This window comes from Calonectris borealis, chromosome 1 (genome assembly GCF_964195595.1).
Source record: "Calonectris borealis chromosome 1, bCalBor7.hap1.2, whole genome shotgun sequence".
NCBI lineage: Eukaryota > Metazoa > Chordata > Aves > Procellariiformes > Procellariidae > Calonectris > Calonectris borealis.
The window spans coordinates 185,788,417-185,799,905 of NC_134312.1; positions in this window are offsets into that span (position 1 = coordinate 185,788,417).

Consider the following 11,489-nt stretch of genomic DNA (forward strand, 5'->3'; position numbering starts at 1 on the left):
GAGAAATGCATAGCTCTACTTTCTGACTATAAACAACGTGCATGAAGGGGGAAGTGGAAACCAGTTTGGACTTCTGTGATCAAGCTTGGACCTGCACTTTTCTGATGTTTCAAATTTGCCTTGCCTGCCCAAACCCAATGTTGTTCTTCTCGAGACACTTATTGCTAATATTATAATCCACACTGGCAAATAAATGTACACATCTCATTGATTACTAGAATGACTGCAATGAAATTGCTTCCTCGTGTCTTTCCGTCGTCTTTCTTAGCTCTGCACATGTAATTTTCCACTCTATTGTACTTGCTCTGAACTCCGCTTTGAAGAGCTTTTCCATTTACTGAAATACTAACCAGTCACAATAATTTATTTGCACTTCTATTGTGCCTGCCTTCCCTTGGAGAATATCAACACAAATTACAAACATCAGTGATTTTAGCCTCCATTCATTCCAGCAATATAATCCTCAGCTTACAGATGAGGAAACTAAAGCGTGACTTGTCCAAAGTCATACAGGAAACCCACTCCAGAAATCAGTGGTGTCTTAAGGATGCTGCAGGCCATGGGTACTGTGAGCACGTGCAGCAGAGACACTCTCTGTACGTGCAGCAAGAGCAGCTCCTGAGCAAGGAGTGTGGATTCACTCCACCTGAGTCTCCAGACTGGCAGAGCCACTGCACAGAAAGTCTGACCTATTTGGCTGCAGGGCTGCTTTTGAAGGAAGGGCCCAGAACTTGAGCCTTATGGTGCCATAATTTAAGATGGCACTGCCAAAAATAAGAACCTAATTCCTGCACAGATCCCTGCCTGCAGAAGCTTCAGGCCACAGTTAAGAAAGCAGTGTACACATCAACAGAAACTTTTCATTTCCGTTTCTTTTTCTCCTGGTCTCAGCATGATGCAAACAAGTCACCTGCATCCTGCAAAGCTACTAATGCTCCCCTAAAAAAGATCCCATAAATTAATGCTGCACTTCCACTGGCTTTTGGGTTTTTTAGAGCAAGGAGAAAAAGGGACTACACGAATCATGGAAGACTCACCTACCATTATAGGAACATGCATGATATAGGTGTCTGTAGTCCTTCTACCCATAATGTCCACCAGTTGGCTGGAAACAATGTCTTTAGGCTACTAGAATAGAATTCAGCTTGCTGATCTTGGCCCCTAATTTAAGCTTCAAATATTAGGCTTATGATGAGGCAGTCCTCCTAAATTAAGTGTTTCAGTCCCTACACAGCAAATATGAAGAAGTGAAGGCTTCGACAGGGAGATTATGTGTCCGACTCAAGTGACCAAATGTAGATGGACTACATAACCTTTCAGAGTTTTCTCAGAAACACTTATCATTCCCAAATATCTACACAGAGGGCACTGATATAAAAACTTAGGTAATTATTATAGAAGAATCATTTAACAAGCAGCTTAAAATTTAAGCTAGAGTTAAATACATAAAGTAGGAGGACTAGACCTTATCTTTACCTTATATGCCATGTTCAGTTTCTTTTTGTTTTCAGTCCAAGCAAAAACATAGTCCAAAATTATTTCTTTAGAAGTCAAAATTAGTTTCAATTCACAGTCTATTCAGTAAAAATCATATGTAGCCAACCTTTTTAACACAAATATTGTGGGAGCTGAATTTTCAGTCATTCTTTTACAATGTTGAGAGTCACAGAGAATGAATTGTCATTTTCTTCTTATAGCTGAATTCACACTGTGCTAGTTTTATAAGTTGTCTGCTCACACATCAGAAATAGACCTATCCTGAAAATATAGGTGAATAATAGATTTGATAAAGTAAGTTGTTTTCACATGATAGAAGCTATGTAAATTTGATTTGTATTTATTTGACATTTCATCTGAAAAAACAGGGATGAAACTTTCAAAATGGCACAACATTTCATTTCAACATTTTCAAAAGGAATCTTTTGCATTTTTTATTTTAAAATGGCTTTTTCATATCAAAATTGACCTCGTTTAAAAATAAGGGGATTCAACCATATATGGAATGTGTGGTTTTAGTTGACTACACATTTTAATTATGCAGTATGGAGCAAATCATATTATTTTTGGGTCCCTGCATCTCCCCCCAAAAAAGGAGAGATGCTCCAGTTTGATGTGAGTTGAGCTAGGGTTTTTTCTCACAATTTTTGTCTCAGCTTTCAAATTGTAAACTCTATTACTTGTTATTTTCTCACCAGAAACAAAACCCTTGGGTCACATTCATCTCATCCAACTTAATTCCCCACAAATGCAACAGTGGAATTCTGATACTTACATGTAGATGTCCACACATGAGGTCTACACATGAGGTGGGCTTCCTCCAAGAGGCAAAGTGAATACAGCCAACGGAGTATAGAAAGGTACCGAGCACAACCTAGAGCAAACACGTACATCTGATCAGATAAAGAAATCTCCAGTTTCATTGACCATGATGACAGAGGGACACACGTCCAGGGATTCAGTTGCACACACTGTAAGCACCTGGGGCCATTTGAGATGCCCTTGAAGAGACACATATGACACAGGGGCTACAGGAAATGTGCCTCACTTCACCAGATAGAGGCAAGGCAGGATACCCTAAGGCACTTCAAATGCCCCTAAAAATATCGGGGTGGGCCACAGAATTAAACCCCAAATGTTTAATCTAATCCATTTAACATGCGACAATACTCCAGAGTGTTATCCAGCTTACCTATATTTATTATTTCATGTTTTTCCTTAAGGAGCGGGTGAATCACAGTTGGACAGTGTCAAACTCTTTCTATGGATAGTGTCTATACAACTAGCTTAGAGTAAATACATCTTGTAGATTGATAAAGGTGCACAAAATAAATTCCGTTCCATCTGATTCATGTTGCTTTGCAGTATAATAACAAGTGTGAACTTTGAATATTCACAGCAAACTCATCACATTGAGAGGACCATGAATGAAACACAGCCAGTCACAACAAGTACTTCATGAGCTATTCACTAACATTTTGCAAAAAGGAAAAGTGGATTCAGTTCTATAATTAAAGCATCCATGCCAAATCATTTGCTCTGTTAGAATAAAACTACTCGTTATAGTGTCATGGATAGCATTTAGTTTCACTAGTGGAAGCCCAGGCAGTGTTCTAACTGGCACTTGGGGGATTCACATTGCCAGCTTTAGGCTTCCCAATGAAGTGCCTAAATTACGAGGCCAATTTCCCTGGGCTCCCTGCATAACCCACAGAGAAAGAACAAAAGGAACCAATCTCCCTAAATGCTACCTAAATCTCAAACAGCAGTCCATTCCGCAGGCTTTAGAGCCCTCCCAACCCTACAGATGCTTAATATCATTAACAAATTAGTTTTTGGTTCCTCTCACATGGGTATTTAGGACCGTGCGAGATACCCTGGGGTATCATGGCTATCAGATGGGAAGCATAGACCCCTCTGGAATGGCTGTGGGGGCCAGGCACAGCACCTCAGACAGCTCTAGACCTAAACTACATTAAGGTCTAAGTGACTTCCCACTTCACCTCAAAATTCCCAGAAGTTTATCTTTAATTACCCATGCACACTGAAAAGGATCTCTCTTTTGAGGCTAAGCATTTATTGACTGCCTAAAGCTCTATTACAATCCAGGATTAGGAGGACAGGTGACGTTCAAGAGACTAAGTCTCTTGGAAAAGCTCAGTTTATTCTGGTCTGGCAGAAATTCCATGGGAAGCCGAACGTCCTTCTTGCTGAAAAGGCTTTTTGGTGGTAGCCAAGAAAGGTAATGTAATGATTTAACGGTAATATTTGAAATTCATTTCACTTCACTGTGTTTGGACTTGTTCCCCCCACAATTGCCTCCCCCTTGTCTGGACTGAACAATCCCCACGATGTGACTGTGGAGGTCCTTGAGATGTGCACCATATCTGGGACAAAATAATGCTATTATCATACAAATGATGCTGAAGAGCTGCCTCTGTTGTGCAGGCTACACTAAAAAATGAATGAAAAAAAAGATTAGATTCTGTGAGATCCTTCCTTGCAGGAACAATGTATTGTAAAGCAGATTTGCTTCATTTCCTTCAAAATCCCTCAGATAATGCAGGACAACGCTTTTCAATGGTTCCCGGTATAAGCACTGCGTGTCTAAGTAAATGGGAACATGGTACACTTCAGAAATCATTGTAAAGAATTACTGTTTATCTGGATAAGGAAGGGTAGTCTTGAGACCTGATTATGCCTACTGATGCGAATGCATTGAAAACTCTGTTCTCATTTTCACATTCTTCAAGTAGCAAAACTTGACATCTGTGCAAAAACTGTCCCGCTGAACAAAAAATATGGCTGCTAGTGCAACTAAAAGGGCTAGAGTTTGTTGCTAATGAAACTTTCACCACATTTTTATCTGTCCTTCAGAGGAGATTGCGGTTATTGTTTTTTTAAAGTTCCCACAGGAAATCTCAGCGGTTTTATCTGCACTTTGAGGGTCATGTAAAAGGTTGGGGCGTGTTTGAACGCTGAAGAAATTATTCAGAATGCAGATTTGTAAACGAGAGCGATTATTTACTCAGAACAATTGAGCCTGGGCATAAAAGCCAGGAAGCACATATACAGCGAGAGGGCTAGATGCCAGCTCTACGTGCTCGCTGTCTATCTGGGTTTCTGAGCAGCCATATCTCTCGGTCACTGACACTAATGAGGGATGAGGATTTGCAGCATCTCACAGGCATGACTGCTGTAGGGCTGTTTGCATGGACCTTCCTGGGGTTTGCATGCTTGCCATAGTTCATGGAAATATGGCATGGGGATATATCACCTTGCACCTGGACCTCTGCTCTAGCCTTAAATATGTGATACTGGTTCTGACTGCTGATATTTGTTCATCGCTTTAACACTAGACCTGCCACAGTCGCAGTTATCCCGTATGACTTGACAGTATCCTGGCAACAGTTTTCGTTAAAGGATGACAACACTGAATTTTCCTAAACAGCCTTTCCATCCTGTATAACCTCACTCACATGCACAGAACACGACTGATATCTCCCTGAAAGATTTTTATCATGTTCCATGTAGAGAAATGCTGAAGTCAATCATTGGGTCATTTGTGTAGTGAAATCAATCGTCGACCATAGTAGGGAGCAGGCTGCAAACAGTGCTGATTTCATTGTGCACAAAGAGCAGGTATTGAAATGATGGAGCATTCAGCTCTGCCTCCTAAAGATTCCCCATCGCACAAAGCAGAGTAATATAATTGTTAAGAATGGAGGGGTACATTTTCAGAGTGCTTTGCTCAGCAGTTTATTCTCCTGACTCTGATTAAAGTTAATGGGAGTCACGCAGCTGAAACCCCATGGATTGCACATGGTTTGATGACACAATACAGCTGCAAACGAAGGCAGGATTGTGAAAAGTCAGGTACAAAATGGCAATTTTTGCTCCATTTAACCATCATCTCTTTTTCAGCTTTCAGCACTTTAACCACTTTTCTGCTGATCATGTCTACAATGTCTAAAACTATGCGGTGCTCTTTGGAGCACCCTATTTCAGCAGTAAAACTGAGACCTTGTCAATACAGCCACAAGTACCTATGGTAAAACGTATCTTGTGTTTTGTTCCCAAAAGTAGAAGTTTTTTTTTAATGTGGGCTAATGCAGGATGGTTTTCACCCTGTTGCAGACTACTAATAATTCCTCACCAAGATACACGAAGGATTAACTCCTGAGAATGCTCTACAGGTGCTACTGCTAAACCCTGTTCAGTGCATTGTTCGATTAACATTATTTTTCATTGTATGAAATAAAATTGTGTGATTTATGGGTACAAAATAATTCTTGGCCAAAGGTATATTGCTAATATATTTTACAAGCTCTAAACACCCACTATTTATTTAAGGAAAATGTTCTAAAAGCTTACTTAATAAAGTATTTAAGTGCCAGGAAATTTTGGTCAAGCACTATTTCTCTTGAAGACTGTGAGTCCAGAAACCTTGCAGTCTGTCCTTGTTATTTGTTCACCCCAAAATCCTTTCAAAGCCAAGCTATTCAAACCCCTTCTTTCTGTTTTGGTAACATCCCTGTATTTACAGCTTTCACTTTTATCCTGTTAATATCATCTTCAGACTACCTTGGACACACTACTTAGGACTTCCTGTCCAAAACCCCACCATAGGCTGGCAGTGGAAAAACGTCTAGCTCATGTTTTCCAGATATATTTCATATGGAACTCAGTTTCTTGAGCTGCAAAACTTGAGAATATATCCATGACCTGCCTGTGAGTCATAGAAATCCCCGTGATGGAAGCTGAAGCTATGCGCTAAGAGAAGATCTATACTACTAAATAATGGAGGATGAGGAACCATGCTGGATGGCTGAAACATGGTGTTTCCTCACTCCCCAGCTCTGCTCTGAACCTCTCTAAGTAGATTTCTTCAAGACTTAGCTATAAAAGAACTGGGAATTCCCACCAATATGGACTACTGTCAGTCTGTGCCACTTGGACTCAGACCTATTTCCCTTACAATCTAGACAGTGCCAGATATTTTTCTGAGGGTTGCAAAGATGCATTTTTGTGATCTGCTTATGAATCCACAATTCCATTTCCAGGAAGTGAATAGCTGCACTTAAAAAGCCATTGATTTATGAATCTAACTATATTAAAATGCTTTTAGGAAAGCTGCTTTGCAACAGAAAGAAGTTCATTGTTCATATTTCTCCATATGGAAACATGAAGAGTTAACGTTGGATAAAACTAAAAATCAACAGAAGATTATTCTTGCGTCTTGAGGTTCTTATGCTGTGACCATCACCCCAGATTCTGGACATCACTCCAGAAGATCAGAATAAGAAAAATAACTGCCATCCTCCTTGAGCCTAATTCTGTGCCTGCAGACACACCTCTGAATCTCTCTGGGCCACTTCTCTTACTGCCAATACAAAAGGAAAAGCAGAAATTAGTCTGAGCTAGGGAAAAGAGAAAATACTTCCCATCTCCCACAGAGAACAGACACACAGTTAAAGCCCCCAGGCCCTCAATAAGAAGACATCAAAGAATCACTTCCAAAACATAATCTGGTTCCCAAAGATTTGCACTAAGAAATCCCTGCAGGAGCTGGCAATGCCGGAAGCAGTACCAATCCCCATCCCGGCTCCTGTCCTGCATGGCAGGGCATGGTGTGAAGCTGCACAGATTGCACCTCAGAGTTTCTGAGGGAGTCAGATTGCTCGAAGGGAAAAGACCCCAGCAGTCAGCAGAGAGATGAAAGCCCAGATGTCCGCACTTCGTCTGACCTACAGAAACCTGACTGTCCCCCATTCTGCAAAGCTGCACATTCCTCAAGGGAAGAGAAGCAATCAAAGGAATGCTTTGCAGATAAAGAGATCTTTCACAACTTCCAGCTGACTTTTTCTCTTTCCCCTTTTATAAAGGCATGGAATTTAGCATGAATATGAGGAGTATTATTATATCTTCCCCTTCTTCACATTGAGGTTTCCATGCCAAATTACTTTTAGTGAGAGACTCTGTGGCCCACAGATAAAAGACACTGTATGAAGAGCTAACCATTATTATTCCCATTTAAAAAGCCAAATGAATCTCTTCCCCCTTTAAAACACACCAAAAAGGGAGATGCAGAAAATGTTAAATCAAGGTGCATCTGATCACTCCAAACTTTCCTGAGTTTCCAAAGACCCAGCATCTTTAACGTCACTGTTTCTTGGGGTATTTTTCATCACAATAAAATGATTCAGCAGAGAATGTTTCCATTCAAAATGTTTCAAATTGCTTTCCTGTCAAATGTATAAAATGTCCTGCATTATGCATAAGGAGGATTTGTACCTCAGCTTTGCTAACGTAAACAGTATTTGCAGCACAGGCAACTAATAGAACAGGTTAATGCTCTGGGGTCTGTTCATAATACAGATGGTAATGATTTGTGCAGCTTATGTATGCGCTTCCCACATAAATATCAAGAATCTGAGTTCTTTTATGCCAGTCTTTCAAACACTGATCTTCCATTGCACAGGCAATGGCAGCAATCCTCCATCGCCTGAGTCTTTCCAGAGCCTTCTTTGGCCCACCCTGATTACAGATCAGGAGCTAATTAATTGAGTCACTCAGATGCACGTAAAATTAGCCAAGAACCCAGTAGGTTAACAAAGCTATGGCTCACTAGGTAGAGCCACAAAAAGCATTCACACATCCAGTTGCAGAGTGCCCAGCACTGAGGAAAGTGCCTGTCAATGTACCCACACAAAGAGGGTTATTTCTAAACAAGCTGGGTCATTTCTGTGGCACAGCGCTTGCACTCTGGAAGCAAGTTAGTCACGTTAGAGTAACCTGCTAGCCAAGAGCTCATGTTAGCATCGTGCTACAACAGCTATCCTGTTTTTCAGCTTAAAGAAGCTGTCTATACTGCCAAACGAAAGACGGCAAAGAGATTTACGTCCTTGGTCCAAGAGGCACTCATGGCTTTACATCATCTAGGCTTAGGGCCAGCACTCGAGTGTCACTGTTGCACCACAGGGCACAGACGTATCCTCGCTTCCCTGTGCAATCTGGTGAGAGACCTGAGCTTCTAAGAGGAGGATGCAGAACAACCAACACACTGAGCCAGCCGGAAGGAAATGCCAAAGACTGAAATCTCCTAGTTAGTTGCCATTGTAACACTAGGAGTCAGAGCCAAACCGCGTACAAATCCATATAGCCCTCAACTCTCATTACAGAACCAGCAGGGAGTAATACAGGGGCTGGGGTGTGGGATTTGGGTGCAAATTCTCCACCCCTCCTCTGAAAACTGTTTTACCATGCAGGCGGGAATGCAACATCCCTGGAGCCTGAGGGATAATGACAGCCCAGTTCTTCTGTGCCTCTCTGATGAAGAAGTCCCAGGGCTGGCTCTTATACCTTAGACAGCTTATGTATATCTCATGCACACCATTCATGAACATAGGCACACGAGGCAGACCTTGGGACGCTCCATGTTCAGGGAAGTTGCTTGGGCTAGGCTGTTAGCCTCCTTCTTGTTTCTTCACTTCCTGGCTCCTTTGTGCTTTCCTTTCAAACCAAATGGGGCCCAAGCCCACCAGCAATAGAAAAGATGGTGCCAGTTCAAAGTATTATACATGAGATTTAGAGGTAACCAATCCATTCTCCTCAATGATGATGAAAAGAGTTATAGGTCAACTGAAAGGAGAGATCAACACAAATGTTACAAGGTTTAGAAAACATGATCTAGGAGGAAGGGGTGGGAAACTGAGCTTTCTTTATCTAGAAAAGAGAAAACATCGTAGATATATGAAAAGCATTTTCCACTATGTAAATGGTTCTTACACAGAAGAGAGTTAACTGCACTTTGAATCTGTTGCAGACAGACCAAGAAAAATTTCCCAAACTTCAGGCTAAGGAAGTTGAGTGGCAAGATTATCACTGCATCCTTCCCCTGCTCCTATACACTTTTCTGAAGCCTCTGCTATCGGCCACTGTTATGTACAGGATGCTGGGGCAGCTGAGCCTTTGGTCTCAGCAACACAGTCATGCTTATCTTCTTAAACAGCAGAGAAGGTTTATGAAAAATTTCCTAGTTTTGAGGGTAGTTAAGTGCCCAAAGAGGCCACCTAGAGAGACCGCAAAATCTCCATCACTAGAGGTTTTAAAGAACAGATTACACAAACAGCTGTCAAGGGCAGCTCAGACATATGTGATCCTGCCTTTAAGCAGAGGGGTGGACAAGGAGATCTCCTGGGATCTCTGTCTAGGATTCTGCCACTTTTCTGCACAGCCCCAGCCAAAAGCAGCGCACTCAGATGTGTTCTTCCAGTGACACCTTCTGCCATCGGTGGATCCAACAGCTGTATGGCAGTATTGTCCATCTCTTTCCCTCTCCAGCATAATACATGTACCAAAGGCAGAGAGATGTATGTGCGATATGGCTGTGTCCCGCCACTCCCTAGGAACCACATGTAGCAGGCAGAAGATAAAGAAGTTTGGGAGCTGCTGCATTGGGGATCGGGCCACTGCTTTCCAGCCTCATGGCTGAGAAAGAGCAATGGTTTAAAGCCAGATTTGCCCTCAACCGTGGCCCAAGGCCAAGTACAGCCCAACTGGCCTACAGAACGTAGGCCAGTGGCAGGAGCCATTCCCTGAAGACTCGAAAGAACAGTTGCCCATGCAGCTTCCCTCACTTCATTTGCTTCCCCGTACGTGGCTAACAGCTTGCAAACTGGCAGCAACCCAGCAAGCAGAGGGGAAGACAGGATTCCTGCTAGACACACACACTCGCCCTCACACATGCTCACTTCTACAAACCATAATGTTGCGATTCCTTAATTCTCATCTCCCCAAACCCAGCTCAGCTACAAAGCGAGCATTTTGTCCTATTAGAAGGAGAACTCCTAGTCCTGCAAAATCACAGGTTGTTTGGCAGTATGAAAAAGATCATGGCTGCAGGCTCTGTGTGTGGTGCACGCTTGTGCCATTGGTCTCTGGTTTTCAGGGAGCAACTGTTGTGCAGTCACAAAAACGCAAAGAAAGAAAGGAAAGAAATCAAATATTTACAGGAGGAAAAGTGATCCTACCCCACATGGTACAAATTTAGGGATGCATTGTAGCTACATTATGTGCACATAGCTACTGAAACAGTTTCCAACAGAATGTTTACACAGTTGTCTGGAAGCATATTGTTTGCCTACTTTTCAAAGGCAATTTATATGCAGCACACGTAGCAGCATGCATGAAAATTCAGACAAAAACACAGATGCATGCAACAATCCCTGGCCAGCTCTTGCTGCTCTTTGTTGTTTATTGCTCAGAAGTACCTAGGAGAGAGGAGGAAGGTAGCAGCCCGTTGCGCTAGGCGCTGTACTACCACAAACTAAAAGACAGGTACCTCCCTTGAGGAACATACAATCTCCGTTTAAGACAAGATACAACAAGTGAATGTAACAGAGAGTGAGGGAGTGACATACAGGAAGGAATAAGAGAGTTTATATGTGCCAGCTTTATGCTCTCATGTGCCAGCTAATTGGATACATGATGCAAACAAATACCAGTCGTCTACTGAAGGCAACAAGTTAGCTGTAGTCAGTTGTCAATTTATCAAGAGCTTCACAGAGAAATCCATGAGAAATTTGGAGGAGCCCAGGGAAGATGATAGATCAGTTTGGAGAGGGCATCCCAGAGAAAAGTGTCAGTGTGGGATAAAAGGAAGGGTGTATGACAAGGGAACGGGAGGATGAAGGAGGTTGGCATCCCTTAGGCAGCAAAGCAGGGAGGCTCAGGTAACATGGTTGCTGAGAGGGAAGGATGTGAAAGTCCTGGACCAAAGAATAAAGAGCTTGTATATAACTTGTTAAAGAGAGGGTGGGACCAAGAAGGACTGCAAAAGGCAAAAGAGGATGAATTTGTCGCTGCACTTTGAACAGAGCAGGGAGAACGATGTCAGCGGGTGTCAGGAAAGCCTGGGTGAAAAGGGTCAAAGTGAAACTTATATCACTGCAGGCAATTATGTCACTGCAGGCAAAAGCCACATCAAGAAA